This window comes from Convolutriloba macropyga, chromosome 13 (assembly GCF_964194025.1).
Source record: "Convolutriloba macropyga chromosome 13, txConMacr16.3, whole genome shotgun sequence".
In the NCBI taxonomy this organism is placed as follows: domain Eukaryota; kingdom Metazoa; phylum Xenacoelomorpha; order Acoela; family Convolutidae; genus Convolutriloba; species Convolutriloba macropyga.
The window spans coordinates 31,133,282-31,150,716 of record NC_134480.1 but is presented as its reverse complement, the minus strand read 5'-3'; the positions used below and the strand labels follow the sequence as shown (position 1 = coordinate 31,150,716).

The window sequence follows — 17,435 nt, the reverse complement described above, 5'->3', positions numbered from 1 at the left end:
AACTTTTTATTTCAAGTCTTGCAGATGTCAGAACTCAATGCAGATGTCAGAGACAAAAAAAGGTTTCAAATATTTTTTCCCGCTGGGAAACTTGTAAACTTTTCTTGTTTTTTGAGGTGTTCAGTTTCTATATGATTTCATTAATGGAGCGAAAAAGCGAGTGGTTTTGCGGCGTGAATTTTGTTCGCTCTAATTTTAAAGTAGAGTGAGAAAACGGTGTTTGAACAAAAATTCGCTTTCTCGCTAGTTTTTGTTTATATACAGACGTATTTTTCTAGCTTTTGGAAAAATGCAACAAAAATAAGCTCTCAAAGCATTCACTTTTATGAGTTTTGCTGACTGAAACTCTGAAGACATTGTTCTATGGCTTAGTGGTTAAAGCGCCTGTCTTGTAAACAGGAGATCGGTGGTTCAAATTCGCCCAGGACCTAAAACTACGTCGAAACTATTTAAAAACCAGTCTGCCTAACAACCAAACTGCTTTACAAAAAAAAATACTTCGAAAAACCAAATTACTTACTCTTGTTTATATACCGACCTATATCTTATGCCTCTGGAAAAATAAAACAAAAACTGGTTTTCAAAAGTTTTCACTTTTATGATTATTGCTAACTGAAACTGTTCAGTCATTGTACTGTGGCTTAGTGGCTAAAGCGCCTGTTACCTAAAGAAGAGATCGGTGGTTCAAATTATCCAGTACCTAAATCTACGTCAAGTTTCTAGGAAACTAAGCTCATGCTAACAACCTCATGGAGTTAGAAACATTTTCAGCTTCAAAACAGCAATTTACTTCATTTTTGTTTATATACAGACGTATTTTTCTAGCTTCTGGAAAATTGCTAGAAAAATTAGCTCTCAAAATATTCACTTTTATGAGTTTTGCTTACTGAGAGTGTGTAGACATGGTTCTGTGGCTTAGTGGTTAAAGCGCCTGTCTCGAAAACAGGAGACCGGTGGTTCAAATCCGCCCAGCACCTAAAGCTACATCACTTTTTTAAGAAACCTAGTTTACGCTAACAACCTAATTCAATTAGAAACATTTCCAGCTTCCAAATACACATTTACCTCACTTTTGTTATTATACAGATGTATATTTTATGCTTCTGGAAAAATGAAACCCAAATTGGCTTTCAAAATAATTCACTTTCATGAGTTTTGCTAACTGAAACTCTGAAGACATGGTTCTGTGGCTTAGTGGTTAAAGCGCCTGTCTTGTAAACAGGAGATCAGTGGTTCAAAGCCGCCCAGGAACTAAAACTACGTTGAATCTACTTAAAAACCAGGCTGCCTAACAACCAAGCTGCATTACAAAAACAAATCTATTTCGAAAAACCAAATTACTTACTCTTGTTTATATACAGACCTATATCTTTTGCCTCTGAAAAAAGAAAACAAAAACTGGCTTTCAAAAGTATTCACTTTTATGATTTTTTCTAACTGAAACTGTTAAGTCATTATCCTGTGGCTTAGTGGTTAAAGCGCCTGTTACGTAAAAGAGGAGATCGGTGGTTCAAATGCTCCCAGGACCAAAATCTACGTCAAGTTTTTAGGAAACTAAGCTCACGCTAACAACCTAATTGACTTAGAAACACTTTCAGCTTCAAAAAAGCAATTTACGTCATTATTGTTTATAAACAGACGTATTTTTCAAGCTTCTGTAAAAATGAAACAAAAATTAGTTCTCAAAGTATTCGCTTTTATGAGTTTTGCTAACTGAGAGTGTAAAGCCATGGTTCTATTGCTTAGTGGTTAAAGCGCTTGTCTCGTAAAAAGGAGCTCGCTGGGTCAAATCCGCCCAGGACCTAAATCTACGTCAACTTTTTAGGAAAACTAGCGTACGCTAACAACCTAACTGAAATAGAAACATTTCCAGCTTCAAAATACCCATTTACCTCACTTTTGATTTCTTACAGATGTATATTTTATGCTTCTGGAAAAATGAAACAAAAATTGGCTTTCAAAATAATTCACTTTTATGAGGTTTGCTAACTGAAACTCTGCAGACATGGTTCTGTGGCTTAGTGGTTAAAGCGCCGATCTTGTAAACAGGAGACCGGTGGTTCAAATCCGCCCAGGACCTAAAACTATGTCGAATCTATTTAAAACCCAGGCTGCCTAACAACCAAACTGCATTACAAAAAAATCTATTTCGAAAAACCAAATTACTTACTCTTGTTTATATACAGACCTATATCTTTTGCCTCTGAAAAAAGAAAACAAAAACTGGCTTTCAAAAGTTTTCACTTTTATGATTTTTTCTCACTGAAACTGTTAAGTCATTATCCTGTGGCTTAGTGGTTAAAGCACCTGTTACGTAAAAGAGGAGATCGGTGGTTCAAATGCTCCCAGGACCAAAATCTACGTCAAATTTTTAGGAAACTAAGCTCACGCTAACAACCTAATTGAATTAGAAACACATTCAGCTTCAAAAAAGCAATTTACGTCATTTTTGTTTATAAATAGAAGTATTTTCCAAGCTTCTGTAAAAATGAAACAAAAATTAGTTCTCAAAGTATTCACTTTTATAAGTTTTGCTAACTGAGAGTGTAAAGCCATGGTTGTATTGCTTAGTGGTTAAAGCGCTTGTCTCGTAAAAAGGAGCTCGCTGGGTCAAATCCGCCCAGGACCTAAATCTACGTCAACTTTATAGGAAAACTAGCGTACGCTAACAACCTAACTGAAATAGAAACATCTCCAGCTTCAAAATACCCATTTACCTCACTTTTGATTTCATACAGTTGTATATTTTATGCTTCTGGAAAAATGAAACAAAAATTGGCTTTCAAAATAATTCATTTTTATGAGGTTTGCTAACTGAAACTCTGTAGACCTGGCTCTGTGGCTTAGTGGTTAAAGCGCCGATCTTGTAAACAGGAGACCGGTGGTTCAAATCCGCCCAGGACCTAGAACTACGTCGAATCTATTTAAAACCCAGGCTGCCTAACAACCAAACTGCATTACAAAAAAATCTATTTCAAAAAACCAAATTACTTACTCTTGTTTGTATATGGACCTATATCTTACGCCTCTGGAAAAATAAAACAAAAACTGGCTTTCAAAAGTATTCAATTTTATGATTTTTTCTAACTGAAACTGTTAAGTCATTGTCCTGTGGCTTAGTGGTTAAAGCGCCTGTTACGTAAAAGAGGAGATCGGTGGTTCAAATGCTCCTAGGACCAAAATCTACGTCAAATTTTTAGGAAACTAAGCTCACGCTAACAACCTAATTGAATTAGAAATATTTCCAGCTTCAAAAAAGCAATTTACGTCATTTTTTTTATAAACAGAAGTATTTTTCAAGCTTCTGGAAAAATGAAACAAAAATTAGCTCCTAAAGTATTCACTTTTATGAGTTTTGCTAACTGAGAGTGTAAAGCCATGGTTCTATTGCTTAGTGGTTAAAGCGCTTGTCTCGTAAAAAGGAGCTCGCTGGGTCAAATCCACCCAAGACCTAAATCTACGTCAACTTTTTAGGAAAACTAGCGTACGCTAACAACCTAACTGAAATAGAAACATCTCCAGCGTCAAAATACCCATTTACCTCACTTTTGATTTCATACAGATGTATATTTTATGCTTCTGGAAAAATGAAACAAAAATTGGCTTTCAAAATAATTCATTTTTATGAGGTTTGCTAACTGAAACTCTGTAGACATGGCTCTGTGGCTTAGTGGTTAAAGCGCCGATCTTGTAAACAGGAGACCGGTGTTTCAAATCCGCCCAGGACCTAGAACTACGTCGAATCTATTTAAAACCCAGGCTGCCTAACAACCAAACTGCATTACAAAAAAATCTATTTCAAAAAACCAAATTACTTACTCTTGTTTGTATATAGACCTATATCTTACGCCTCTGGAAAAATAAAACAAAAACTGGCTTTCAAAAGTATTCAATTTTATGATTTTTTCTAACTGAAACTGTTAAGTCATTGTCCTGTGGCTTAGTGGTTAAAGCGCCTGTTACGTAAAAGAGGAGATCGGTGGTTCAAATGCTCCTAGGACCAAAATCTACGTCAAATTTTTAGGAAACTAAGCTCACGCTAACAACCTAATTGAATTAGAAATATTTCCAGCTTCAAAAAAGCAATTTACGTCATTTTTTTTATAAACAGACGTATTTTTCAAGCTTCTGGAAAAATGAAACAAAAATTAGCTCCTAAAGTATTCACTTTTATGAGTTTTGCTAACTGAGAGTGTGAAGCCATGGTTCTATTGCTTGGTGGTTAAAGCGCCTGTCTCATAAACAGGAGCTCGCTGGGTCAAATCTGCCCAGGACCTAAATCTACGTCAACTTTTTCGGAAAACTAGCTCACACTAACAACCTAATTGAATTAGAAAAATTTCCAGCTTCAAAATACCCATTTACCTCACTTTTGTTTTTATGCAGATGTATATTTTATGCTTCTGGAAAAATGAAGCCAAAATTGGCTTTCAAAAGAATTCACTTTTATGAGTTTTGCGAACTGAAACTCTGTAGACATGGTTCTGTGGCTAAGTGTTTAAAGCGACTGTCTTGTAAACAGTAGATCAGTGGTTCAAATCCAACCAGGACCTAAAACTACGTCGAATCTATTTAAAACCCAGGCTGCCTAACAACCAAACTGCATTACGAAAAATATCAACTTCGAAAACTAAATTACTTACTCTTGTTTTTATACAGACCTATACCTTATGCCTCTGGAAAAAAACAAAAACTGGCTTTCAAAAGTATTCACTTTTCTGATTATTGCTAACTGAAACTGTTAAGTCATTGTCCTGTGGCTTAGTGGTTAAAGCGCCTGTTACCTAAAGAGGAGATCGGTGGTTCAAATGCCCCAGGACCTAAATCTACGTCAAAATTTTAGGAAACTAAGCTCACGCTAACAACCTAAATGAATTAGAAACACTTTCAACTTCAAAATAGCAATTTACTTCATCCTATATATTGAATACATGACAGTTTATAAGGCACCGTGTTTAGCGAAAGACGAAAAGGCATGTTTAATAGGCCTCTGAAGAGCATGTTTAAGAACTATCAAAGAGCATGTTTAGGAGATCTCGAGCAGCATGGTTAAGAGGGCAGATTGCGAGAGGTCAGTGACCGAAAAATTTGTTCTCGCAAGAGGTCTATGTCATAAAAAGCGCACACTGCAAAAGAGTCATTGACCTAAATGCAAAAAGAGTCAATAACCAATAATCCAGCTGCCAAAGGTTCACGCGCCGCACAAAAAAAACAGGGATGCAAGAAAAGTCATTCACCGAAAAAATGTCAATTAGAAATAGATCCAAAAAGAGCGTATTGCTATTTTTGGCATTTATTTGATTTCTTTTTATTTCGTCGGCAATATGTTGGTTGCGAACGTATGAGGTTAATCTACTCAATTGAATTTCTCTCAAACGAAGTTTGTAGCAATAATTTTAGTTGTTGGTTAAAGTTGATAAAGGTCTAGAGAGACATAAGTATTTTTTATGTTCATTTTAACAGCTATTTGTTTTGGTACTCCAGTCAAAAACACGCAAGTTTTTAATTTTCACAATTTTTTTAAGTTAATTGAAAGTTTTTTTTCAGCCTTAGGTTGAGTTTTTTTAACCCCAGGTGTCAAGGAACCTCCTCTAGGGTTTGATAATAGGTTAATGCAACATTTCTAGTGGCAACGGAATGGTGTTCAGTATTTTTACATCAGGAAGTTTAGCATTTTTCTGACAAAACTTGCAATTTTCTTTCGACGTTTTATTGTTATTGTTCAAGTTTTTCTCGGGTTTGATTTTTTTCAGTTTTTAGGTTTCTCTAGCCTCAAAAGCCAACGAACTTCCTTTAGGGCTTGATAGGTTAATGCATAGTTTCTGGATGTAATATAATGTTTTTCAAGATTTAAACATCTCGAATATTAGCGTCTTTTTGACAAAACTCGCAAATTTTTTAATTTTTTTGAACTTTTGTCATTATTCAGGTTTTTTTCAGAGCTCAGAAATCCTCCTTTTGTGTTTAACAAAAAGTTACTCAAAACTTTTATTGGCCATGGTGTAGTTTTCAACTTTTTAATATCACAAATTTTAGCAATTTTTTTGGTAGAACTTTTTTGTCATTTTGTTAGGTTTGTCCAGCCTTAAGAGCCAAGGACCTTCCTCTAGGATGCGACAATAGCTTACTGCATGGTTTCTAGATGTAAGTTTATGAAAAATTTTTGAATCTTTGATTCTTTTCGGGCCCAGGGACCTCCTCAGGTTTGATAATAGCCTTACGACTCGAGCTTCTGCAATTCTTTGATCAAATTTAATTTTTTTTAAGTTTTCGGAAAATTAGAATGATCCGAGTATATGGATCTTTATGAGCCACTGAATCTATTTAAGGCTTGAAATGGGGATACTGGATGGTCTCTTCAGATCTTGAAATGGATGTACGATATTTATATCACGAATTATAGCAAGATTTTGTTAAAATTTAGATTTCAAATTTTTGAATATGTTCTTTTTTGGAGTTTAACGATCATTACTGGCGAACGAATCTTTTCAAGTCTTGCAGATGTCAGAACTCCAGAGACAAGAAATGGTTTCAAATATTTTTTTTCCACTGGGAAATTTGTAAACTTTTGTTTTTTGAGGTGTTCAGTTTCTATATGATCTCATCAATGGAGCGAAAAAGCGAGTGGTTTTACGGCGTGAATTTTTTTCGCTCTAATTTTAAAGTAGAGTGAGAAAACGGTGTGTAAAAAAATTCGCTTATTCACTAATCTTTGTTTACATACAGACGTATTTTTCTAGCTTCTGAAAAAAAGCAACAAAAATTAGCTCTCAAAGTATTCACTTTTATTAGTTTTGCTAACCGATAAAGGTAAGACATGGTTCTGTGGCTTAGTGGTTAAAGCGCCGGTCTCGTAAACAAGAGATCGGTGGTTCAAAGCCACCCAGGACCTAAATCTACGTCAACTTTTCCAGAAACCTAGCTTACGCTAACAACCTAATTGAATTAGAAATATTTCCAGCTTCAAAATACCCATTTACCTCATTTTTGTTTTAATACAGATGTATATTTAAGGCTTCTGGAAAAATGAAACCAAAATTGGCTTTCAAAACAATTCACTTTTATGAGTTTTGCTAACTGAAACTCTGAAGACATGGTTCTGTGGCTTAGTGGTTAAAGCGCCTGTCTTGTAAACAGGAGAACGGTGATTCAAATCCGCCCAGGACCTAACACTACGTCGAATCTATTTAAAACCCAGTCTGCCTAACAATCTAACTGCATTACAAAAAATACACTTCGAAAAACCCAATTATTTGCTCTTATTTATATACAGACCTATATTTATGCCTCTGGAAAAATAAAACAAAAACTGGCTTTCAAAAGTATTCACTTTTATGATTATTGCTAACTGAAACTGTTAAGTCATTGTCCTGTGGCTTAGTGGTTAAAGCGCCTGTTACCTAAAGGGGAGATCGGTGGTTCAAATGCTCCCAGGACCTAAATATACGTCAAGTTTTTAGGAAAGCTAGCTTACGCTAACAACCTAATTGAATTAAAACATTTCCAGCTTCAAAACACCCATTCACCTCACTTTTGTTTTTATACAGATCTATATTTTCTTCTTCTGGAAAAATCAAACCAAAAAAGGTTTTCGAAATAATTCACTTTTATGGCTTTTGCTAACTGAAACTCTGAAGACATGGTTCTGTGGCTTAGTGGTTAAAGCGCCTGTTACCTAAAGGGGAGATCGGTGGTTCAAATGCTCCAAGGACCTAAATCTACGTCAAGTTGTTAGGAAACTAAGCTCACGCTAACAACCTCATTGAATTAGAAACATTTTCAGCTTCACAATAGCAATTTACTTCATTTTTGTTTATATACAGACGTATTTTTCTAGCTTCTAGAAAAATGCAAGAAAAATTAGCTCTCAAATTATTCACTTTCATGAGTTTTGCTTACTGAGAGTGTAAAGACATGGTTCCGTGGCTTATTGGTTAAAGCACCTGACTCGAAAACAGGAGACTGGTGTTTCAAATCCGCCCAGCACCAAAATCTACGTCAACTTTTTAAGAAACCTAGTTTACGCTAACAACCTAATTGAATTAGAAACATTTCCAGCTTCAAAATACCCATTTACCTCACTTTTGTTATTATACAGATGTATGTTTTTATGCTTCTGGAAAAATGAAACCAAAATTGGCTTTCAAAATAATTAACTTTCAATAATTAACTGAAACTCTGAATACATGGTTCTGTGGCTTAGTGGTTAATGCGCCTCTCTTGCAAGCAGGAGATCGGAGGTTCAAATCCGCCCAGGACCTAAAACTACGTCGAAAGTTTTTAAAAGCCAGCCTGCGCTAACAACCAAACTGCATTACAAAAAAATCTATTTCGAAAAACAAGATTACTTACTCTTGTTTATATACAGACCTATATCTTATGCCTCTGGTAAAATAAAACAAAAACTGGCTTTCAAACGTATTCACTTTTATGATTGTTTCTAACTGAAACTGTTAAGTCATTGTCCTGTGGGTTAGTGGTTAAAGCGCCTGTTACGTAAAGGAGGAGTTCGGTGGTTCAAATGCTCCCAGGACCAAAATCTACGCCAAGTTTTTAGAAAACTAAGCTCACGTTAACAACCTAATTGAATTAGAAACACTTACAGCTTCAAAAAAGGAATTTACGTCATTTTTGTTTATAAACAGACGTATTTTTCAAGCTTCTGGAAAAATGAAACAAAAATTAGCTCTCAAATTATTCACTTTTATGAGTTTTGCTAACTGAGAGTGTTAACCCATGGTTCTGTTGCTTAGTGGTTAAAGCGCCTGTCTCGTAAACAGGACCTCGCTCGGTCCAATCCGCCCAGGACCTAAATCTACGTTAACTTTTTAGGAAAACTAGCGTACGCTAACAACCTAGCTGTAATAGAAACATTTCCAGCTTCAAAATACCCATTTACCTCATTTTGTTATTATACAGGTGTATATTTTATGCTTCTGGAAAAATGAAACCAAAATTGGCTTTCAAAATAATTCACTTTTATGAGTTTTGCTAACTGGAACTCTGAAAACATCGTTCTGTGGCTAAGTGGTTAAAGCGCCTGTCTTGTAAACAAGAGAACGGTGGTTCAAATCCGTCCAGGACCTAAAACTACGTCGAATCTTTTTAAAACCTAGGCTGCCTAACGACCAAACTGCATTACAAAAAATCTATTTCGAAAAACTAAATTACTTACTCTTGTTTATATACAGACCTATATCTTTTGCCTCTGAAAAAAGAAAACAAAAACTGGCTTTCAAAAGTATTCACTTTTATGATTTTTTCTAACTGAAACTGTTAAGTCATTATCCTGTGGCTTAGTGGTTAAAGCGCCTGTCTCGAAAACAGGAGACCGGTGGTTCAAATCCGCCCAGCACATAAATCTACATCACTTTTTTAAGAAACCTAGTTTACACTAACAACCTCATTGAATTAGAAACAATTTCAGCTTCAAAATAGCAATTTACGTCATTTTTTTAATAAACAGACGTATTTTTCAAGCTTCTAGAAAAATGAAACAAAAATTAGCTCTCAAAGTATTTACTTTTATGAGTTTTGTTAACTGAGAGTGTTAACCCATGGTTCTGTTGCTTAGTGGTTACAGCGCCTGTCTCGTAAACAGGAGCTCGCTCAGTCCAATCCGCCCAGGACCTAAATCTACGTCAACTTTTTAGGAAAACTAGCGTACGCTAAAAACCTAGCTGTAATAGAAACATTTCCAGCTTCAAAATACCCATTTACCTCACTTTTGTTTTTATACAGGTGTATATTTTATGCTTCTGGAAAAATGAAACCAAAATTGGCTTTCAAAATAATTCACTTTTATGAGTTTTGCTAACTGAAACTCTGAAGACATGGTTCTGTGGCTAAGTGGTTAAAGCGCCTGTCTTGTAAACAAGAGAACGGTGGTTCAAATCCGTCCAGGACCTAAATCTAAGTCGAATCTTTTTAAAACCTAGGCTGCCTAACGACCAAACTGCATTACAAAAAAATCTATTTCGAAAAACTAAATTACTTACTCCTGTTTATATACAGATCTATATCTTATGCCTCTGGAAAAACAAAACAAAAACTGGCTTTCAAAAGTATTCACTTTTATGATTTTTTTCTAACTGAAACTGTTAAGTCATTGCACTGTGGCTTAGTGGTTAAAGCGCATGTTACGTAAAAGAGGAGGTCGGTGGTTCAAATGCTCCCAGGACCAAAATCTACGTCAAGTTTTTAGGAAACTAAGCTCACGCTAACAACTTAATTGAATTAGAAACACTTTCAGCTTCAAAAAAGCAATTTAAGTCATTTTTGTTTATAAACAGACGTATTTTTTTCAAGCTTCTGGAAAAATGAAACAAAAAATTAGCTCTCAAAGTATTCACGTTTATGAGTTTTGCTAACTGAGAGTGTAAAGCCATGGTTCTACTGCTTAGTGGTTAAAGCGCTTGTCTCGTACACAGGAGATAAGTGGGTCAAATCCGCCCAGGAGCTAAATCTACGTCAAATTTTTAGGAAAACTAGCGTACGCTAACAACCTAACTCAAAAAGAGAAACATTTCCAGCTTCAAAATACCCATTTACCTCACTTTTGTTTTATACAGATGTATATTTTGTGCTTCTGGAAAAATGAAACCAAAATTGGCTTTCAAAACAATTCACTTTTATGAGTTTTGCTAACTGAAACTCTGAAGACATGGTTCTGTGGCTAAGTGGTTAAAGCGCCTGTCTTGTAAACAAGAGAACGGTGGTTCAAATCCGCCCAGGACCTAAATCTAAGTCGAATCTTTTCAAAACCTAGGCTGCCTAACGACCAAACTGCATTACAAAAAAATCTATTTCGAAAAACTAAATTACTTACTCCTGTTTATATACAGATCTATATCTTATGTCTCTGGAAAAACAAAACAAAAACTGGCTTTCAAAAGTATTCACTTTTATGATTTTTTTCTAACTAAAACTGTTAGGTCATTGCCCTGTGGCTTAGTGGTTAAAGCGCCTGTTACGTAAAAGATGAGGTCGGTGGTTCAAATGCTCCCAGGACCAAAATCTACGTCAAGTTTTTAGGAAACTAAGCTCACGCTAACAACTTAATTGAATTAGAAACACTTTCAGCTTCAAAAAAAGCAATTTAAGTCATTTTTGTTTATAAACAGACGTATTTTTTTCAAGCTTCTGGAAAAATGAAACAAAAAATTAGCTCTCAAAGTATTCACGTTTATGAGTTTTGCTAACTGAGAGTGTAAAGCCATGGTTCTACTGCTTAGTGGTTAAATCGCTTGTCTCGTACACAGGAGATAAGTGGGTCAAATCCGCCCAGGAGCTAAATCTACGTCAAATTTTTAGGAAAACTAGCGTACGCTAACAACCTAACTCAAAAAGAGAAACATTTCCAGCTTCAAAATACCCATTTACCTCACTTTTGTTTTTATACAGATGTATAATTTGTGCTTCTGGAAAAATGAAACAAAAACTGGCTTTCAAACGTATTCACTTTTATGATTTTTTCTAACTGAAACTGTTAAGTCATTATCCTGTGGCTTAGTGGTTAAAGCGCCTGTCTCGAAAACAGGAGACCGGTGGTTCAAATCCGCCCAGCACATAAATCTACATCACTTTTTTAAGAAACCTAGTTTACACTAACAACCTCATTGAATTAGAAACAATTTCAGCTTCAAAATAGCAATTTACGTCATTTTTTTTATAAACAGACGTATTTTTCAAGCTTCTAGAAAAATGAAACAAAAATTAGCTCTCAAAGTATTTACTTTTATGAGTTTTGTTAACTGAGAGTGTTAACCCATGGTTCTGTTGCTTAGTGGTTACAGCGCCTGTCTCCTAAACAGGAGCTCGCTCAGTCCAATCCGCCCAGGACCTAAATCTACGTCAACTTTTTAGGAAAACTAGCGTACGCTAAAAACCTAGCTGTAATAGAAACATTTCCAGCTTCAAAATACCCATTTACCTCACTTTTGTTTTTATACAGGTGTATATTTTATGCTTCTGGAAAAATGAAACCAAAATTGGCTTTCAAAATAATTCACTTTTATGAGTTTTGCTAACTGAAACTCTGAAGACATGGTTCTGTGGCTAAGTGGTTAAAGCGCCTGTCTTGTAAACAAGAGAACGGTGGTTCAAATCCGTGCAGGACCTAAATCTAAGTCGAATCTTTTTAAAACCTAGGCTGCCTAACGACCAAACTGCATTACAAAAAAATCTATTTCGAAAAACTAAATTACTTACTCCTGTTTATATACAGATCTATATCTTATGCCTCTGGAAAAACAAAACAAAAACTGGCATTCAAAAGTATTCACTTTTATGATTTTTTTCTAACTGAAACTGTTAAGTCATTGCCCTGTGGCTTAGTGGTTAAAGCGCCTGTTACGTAAAAGAGGAGGTCGGTGGTTCAAATGCTCCCAGGACCAAAATCTACGTCAAGTTTTTAGGAAAGTAAGCTCACGCTAACAACCTAATTGAATTAAAAACACTTTCAGCTTCAAAAAAGGAACTTACGTCATTTTTGTTTATAAACAGATATTTTTCAAGCTTCTGGAAAAATGAAACAAAAATAAGCTCTCAAAGTATTCACGTTTATGAGTTTTGCTAACTGAGAGTGTATATCCATGGTTCTACTGCTTAGTGGTTAAAGGGCTTGTCTCGTACACAGGAGATAAGTGGGTCAAATCCGCCCAGGAGCTAAATCTACGTCAAATTTTTAGGAAAACTAGCGTACGCTAACAACCTAACTCAAAAAGAGAAACATTTCCAGCTTCAAAATACCCATTTACCTCACTTTTGTTTTTATACAGATGTATATTTTGTGCTTCTGGAAAAATGAAACCAAAAATGGCTTTCAAATTAATTCACTTTTGTGATTTTTGCTAACTGAATTCTGAAGACATGGTTATGTGGCTTAGTGGTTAAAGAGCCTGTCTTGTAAACAGGAGAGCGGTGGTTCAAATCCTCCCAGGACCTAAAACTACGTCGAATCTATTTAAAACCCAGCCTGCGCTAACAACCAAACTGCATTACAAAAAATATACTTCGAAAAACCAAATTAATTACTCTTTTTTATATACAGACCTATATCTTAAACCTCTGGAAAAACAAAACAAAAACTGGCTTTCAACAGTCTTCACTTAACTGTTAAGTCATTGTCCCGCGGCTTAGTGGTTAAAGCGCCTGTTACGTAAAGAGGAGATCGGTGGTTCAATTGCTCCCAGGACCAAAATCTAAGTCAAGTTTTTAGGAAACTAAGCTCACGCTAACAAACTAATTGAATTAGAAACACTTTCAGCTTCAAAATAGCAATTTACTTCATTTTTGTTTATATACAGACGTTTTTTTTAAGCTTCTGGAGAAATGAAACAAAAATTAGCTCTCAAAGTATTCACTATTATGAGCTTTGCTAACTGAGAGCGTAAAGACATGTTTATGGTTCTGTGGCTTCGTGGTTAAAGCGCCTGTCGCGTAAACAGGAGATCGGTGGTTCAAATCCCCTCAGGACCTAAATCTACGTCAACTTTTTAGGAAACCTAGCTTACGCTAACAACCTAATTGAATTAGAAAAATCTCCAGCTGCAAAATACCCATTTACCTCACTTTTGTTTTTATACAGATGTATATTTCATGCTTCTGGTAAAAATGAAACCAAAATAGGCTCTCAAAATAATTCACTTTTATGAGTTTTGCTAACTGAAACTCTGAAGACATGGTTCTGTGGCTTAGTGGTTAAAGCGCCTGTTACCTAAAGGGGAGATCGGTGGTTCAAATGCTCCAAGGACCTAAATCTACGTCAAGTTTTTAGGAAACTAAGCTCACGCTAACAACCTCATTGAATTAGAAACAATTTCAGCTTCAAAATAGCAAATTACTTCATTTTTGTTTATATACAGACGTATTTTTCTAGCTTCTGGAAAAATGCAAGAAAAATTAGCTCTCAAAGTATTCACTTCTATGAGTTTTGCTTACTGAGAGTGTAAAGACATGGTTCTGTGGCTTAGTGGTTAAAGCGCCTGTCTCGAAAACAGGAGACTGGTGTTTCAAATCCGCCCAGGACCTAAATCTACGTCAACTTTTTCGGAAACCTAGTTTACGCTAACAACCTAATTGAATTAGAAACATTTCCAGCTTCAAAATACCCATTTACCTCACTTTTGTTATTATACAGATGTATGTTTTATGCTTCTGGAAAAATGAAACCAAAATTGGCTTTCAAACTAATTAACTTTCATGAGTTTTCCTAACTGAAACTCTGAAGACATGGTTCTGTGGCTAAGTGGTTAAAGCGCCTCTCTTGAAAACAGGAGATCGGTGGTTCAATTCCGCGCAGGACCTAAAACTACGTCGAAAGTTTTTAAAAGCCAGTCTGCGCTAACAACCAAACTGCATTACAAAAAATCTATTTCGAAAAACCAGATTACTTACTCTTGTTTATATAGAGACCTATATCTTATGCCTCTGGAAACGAAAACAAAAACTGGCTTTCAAAAGTCTTCACATTTATGACTTTTTTTCTAAATGAAACAAAAATTAGCTCTCAAAGTATTCACTTTTATGAGTTTTGATAACTGAGAGTGTAAAGCCATGGTTCTGTTGCTTAGTGGTTAAAGCGCCTGTCTCGTAAACAGGAGCTCGCTCGGTCAAATCCGCCCAGGACCTAAATCTACGTCAACTTTTTAGGAAAACTAGCAGACGCTAACAACCTAATTGAAATAGAAATATTTCCAGCTTCAAAGTACCCATTTACCTCACTTTTGTTTTTATGCAGATGTATGTTTTATTCTTCTGGAAAAATGAAACCAAAATTGGCTTTCAAACTAATTAACTTTCATGAGTTTTCCTAATTGAAACTCTGAATACATGGTTCGGTGGCTTAGTGGTTGAAGCGCCTGTCTCGTAAACATGAGATCGGTGGTTCAAATCCTCCCAGGACCTTAATCTACGTCAACTTTTGAAGAAACCTAGTTTACACTAACAAACTAATTGAATTAGAAACAATTCCAGCTTCAAAATACCCATTTACCTCACTTTTATTATTATACAGATGTATGTTTTATGCTTCTGGAAAAATGAAACCAAAATTGGCTTTCAAACTAATTAACTTTCATGAGTTTTCCTAATTGAAACTCTGAATACATGGTTCGGTGGCTTGGTGGTTAATGCGCCTCTCTTGAAAACAGGAGATCGGTGGTTCAAATCCGCCCAGGACCTAAATCTACGTCAACTTTTTAGGAAAACTAGCAGACGCTAACAACCTAATTGAAATAGAAATATTTCCAGCTTCAAAATACCCATTTACCTCACTTTTGTTTTTATGCAGATGTATATTTTATGCTTCTGGAAAAATGAAGCCAAAATTGGCTTTCAAAAGAATTCAATTTTTTGAGTTTTGCTAACTGAAACTCTCAAGACATGGTTCTGTGGCTAAGAGGTTAAAGCGCCTGTCTTGTAAACAAGAGATCGGTGGTTCAAATCCATCCAGGACCCAAAACTACGTCAAATCTTTTTAAAACCTAGGCTGCCTAACGACCAAACTGCATTACAAAAAAAATATATTTCGAAAAACTAAATTACTTACTCTTGTTTATACACAGACCTATATCTTATGCCTCTGGAAAAACAAAACAAAAACTGGCTTTCAAAAGTCTTCACATTTATGATTTTTTTCTAAATGGAACAAAAATTAGCTCTCAAAGTATTCACTTTTATGAGTTTTGATAACTGAGAGTGTAAAGCCATGGTTCTGTTGCTTGGTGGTTAAAGCGCCTTTCTCGTAAACAGGAACTCGCTCGGTCAAAACCGCCCAGGACCTAAATCTACGTCAACTTTTTAGTAAAACTAGCGTACGCTAACATCCTAGCTGTAATAGAAAAATTTCCAGCTTCAAAATACCCATTTACCTCACTTTTGTTTTTATACAGATGTATATTTTATGCTTCTGGAAAAATGAAACCAAAGTTGGCTTTTGAAAATAATTCACTTTTTCGAGTTTGGTAACTGAAACTATGAAGATCTGGCCCTGTGGTTTAATGGTTAAAGCGCCTGCCTAGTACACCGGAGATCGGTGGTTCAAATCCGCACAGGACCTAAATCTACGTCAAGTTTTTAGGAAACCTAGCTTACGCTAACAACCTAAATGAATTAGAAACAATTGCAGCTTCAAAATACCCATTTACCTCACTTTTGTTATTATACAGATGTATGTTTTATGCTTCTGGAAAAATTGAAACCAAAATTGGCTTTCAAGATAATTCACTTTCATGAGTTTTGCTAACTGAAACTCTGAAGACATGGTTCTGTGGCTTAGTGGTTAAAGCGCCAGTTACCTAAAGGTGAGATCGGTGGTTCAAATGCTCCAAGGGCCTAAATCTACGTCAAGTTTTTAGGAAACTAAGCTCACGCTAACAACCTCATTGAGTTAGAAACAGTTTCAGCTTCAAAATAGCAATTTACTTCATTTTTGTTTATATACAGACGTATTTTTCAAGCTTCTGGAGAAATGAAACAAAAATTAGCTCTCAAAGTATTCACTTTTATGAGTTTTGCTAACTGAGAGCGTAAAGACATGTTTATGTTTCTGTGGCTTAGTGGTTAAAGCGCCTGTCGCGTAAACAGGAGATGGGTGGTTCAAATCCCCTCGGGACCTAAATCTACGTCAACTTTTTAGGAAACCTAGCTTACGCTAACAACCTAACTGAATTAGAAACATTTCCAGCTGCAAAATACCCATTTACCTCACTTTTGTTTTTATACAGATGTATATTTCATGCTTCTGGTAAAAATGAAACCAAAATTGGCTTTCAAAATAATTCACTTTCATGAGTTTTGCTAACTGAAAATCTGAAGACATGGTTCTCTGGCTTAATGGTTAAAGCGCCTGTCTCGAAAACAGGAGACTGGTGTTTCAAATCCGCCCAGCACCAAAATCTACGTCAACTTTTTAAGAAACCTAGTTTACACTAACAAACTAATTGAATTAGAAACAATTCCAGCTTCAAAATACCCATTTACCTCACTTTTATTATTATACAGATGTATGTTTTATGCTGCTGGAAAAATGGAACCAAAATTGGCTTTCAAAATAATTAACTTTCATGAGTTTTCCTAACTGAAACTGTGAATACATGGTTCTGTGGCTTAGTGGTTAAAGCACCTCTCCTGAAAACAGAAGATCGGTGGTTGAAATCCGCCCAGGACCTAAATCTACGTGAAGTTTTTAGGAAACTAAGATCACGCTAACAACGTAATGGAATTAGAAATACTTTCAGCTTCAAAAAGCAATTTACTTCAATTTTGTTTATATACAGACGTATTTTTCTAGCTTCTGGAAAAATGCAAGAAAAATTAGCTCTCAAAGTGTTCACTTCTATGAGTTTTGCTTACTGAGAGTGTAAAGACATGGTTCTGTGGGTTAGTGGTTAAAGCGCCTGTCTCGAAAACAGAAGACTGGTGTTTCAAATCCG

The 17,435-nt window shown here is 35.5% G+C and overlaps 1 protein-coding gene and 14 non-coding genes across 16 annotated transcripts in view; 14 read left to right on the top strand and 1 right to left on the bottom strand.

Annotated features, from left to right (window-relative positions):
• LOC142351908 (uncharacterized) overlaps nt 1-17,435 on the bottom strand; it is a 438,132-nt gene that overhangs the window by 193,781 nt on the left and 226,916 nt on the right. The window lies entirely within an intron of this gene.
• Trnas-cga (transfer RNA serine (anticodon CGA)) lies at nt 905-977 on the top strand. The gene has a single exon. It is a non-coding gene; the product is annotated as a tRNA-Ser (tRNA).
• On the top strand, nt 1,181-1,253 carry Trnat-ugu (transfer RNA threonine (anticodon UGU)). The gene has a single exon. It is a non-coding gene; the product is annotated as a tRNA-Thr (tRNA).
• On the top strand, nt 2,008-2,080 carry Trnat-ugu (transfer RNA threonine (anticodon UGU)). Its single transcript has one exon. It is a non-coding gene; the product is annotated as a tRNA-Thr (tRNA).
• On the top strand, nt 2,833-2,905 carry Trnat-ugu (transfer RNA threonine (anticodon UGU)). Its single transcript has one exon. It is a non-coding gene; the product is annotated as a tRNA-Thr (tRNA).
• Trnat-cgu (transfer RNA threonine (anticodon CGU)) lies at nt 6,820-6,892 on the top strand. The gene has a single exon. It is a non-coding gene; the product is annotated as a tRNA-Thr (tRNA).
• Trnat-ugu (transfer RNA threonine (anticodon UGU)) lies at nt 7,096-7,168 on the top strand. Its single transcript has one exon. It is a non-coding gene; the product is annotated as a tRNA-Thr (tRNA).
• On the top strand, nt 9,291-9,358 carry Trnas-cga (transfer RNA serine (anticodon CGA)). The gene has a single exon. It is a non-coding gene; the product is annotated as a tRNA-Ser (tRNA).
• Trnat-ugu (transfer RNA threonine (anticodon UGU)) lies at nt 9,836-9,908 on the top strand. The gene has a single exon. It is a non-coding gene; the product is annotated as a tRNA-Thr (tRNA).
• Trnat-ugu (transfer RNA threonine (anticodon UGU)) lies at nt 10,666-10,738 on the top strand. The gene has a single exon. It is a non-coding gene; the product is annotated as a tRNA-Thr (tRNA).
• Trnas-cga (transfer RNA serine (anticodon CGA)) lies at nt 11,503-11,570 on the top strand. The gene has a single exon. It is a non-coding gene; the product is annotated as a tRNA-Ser (tRNA).
• Trnat-ugu (transfer RNA threonine (anticodon UGU)) lies at nt 12,048-12,120 on the top strand. Its single transcript has one exon. It is a non-coding gene; the product is annotated as a tRNA-Thr (tRNA).
• Nucleotides 13,959-14,031, top strand: Trnas-cga (transfer RNA serine (anticodon CGA)). The gene has a single exon. It is a non-coding gene; the product is annotated as a tRNA-Ser (tRNA).
• Trnas-uga (transfer RNA serine (anticodon UGA)) lies at nt 14,235-14,307 on the top strand. Its single transcript has one exon. It is a non-coding gene; the product is annotated as a tRNA-Ser (tRNA).
• Trnat-ugu (transfer RNA threonine (anticodon UGU)) lies at nt 15,387-15,459 on the top strand. The gene has a single exon. It is a non-coding gene; the product is annotated as a tRNA-Thr (tRNA).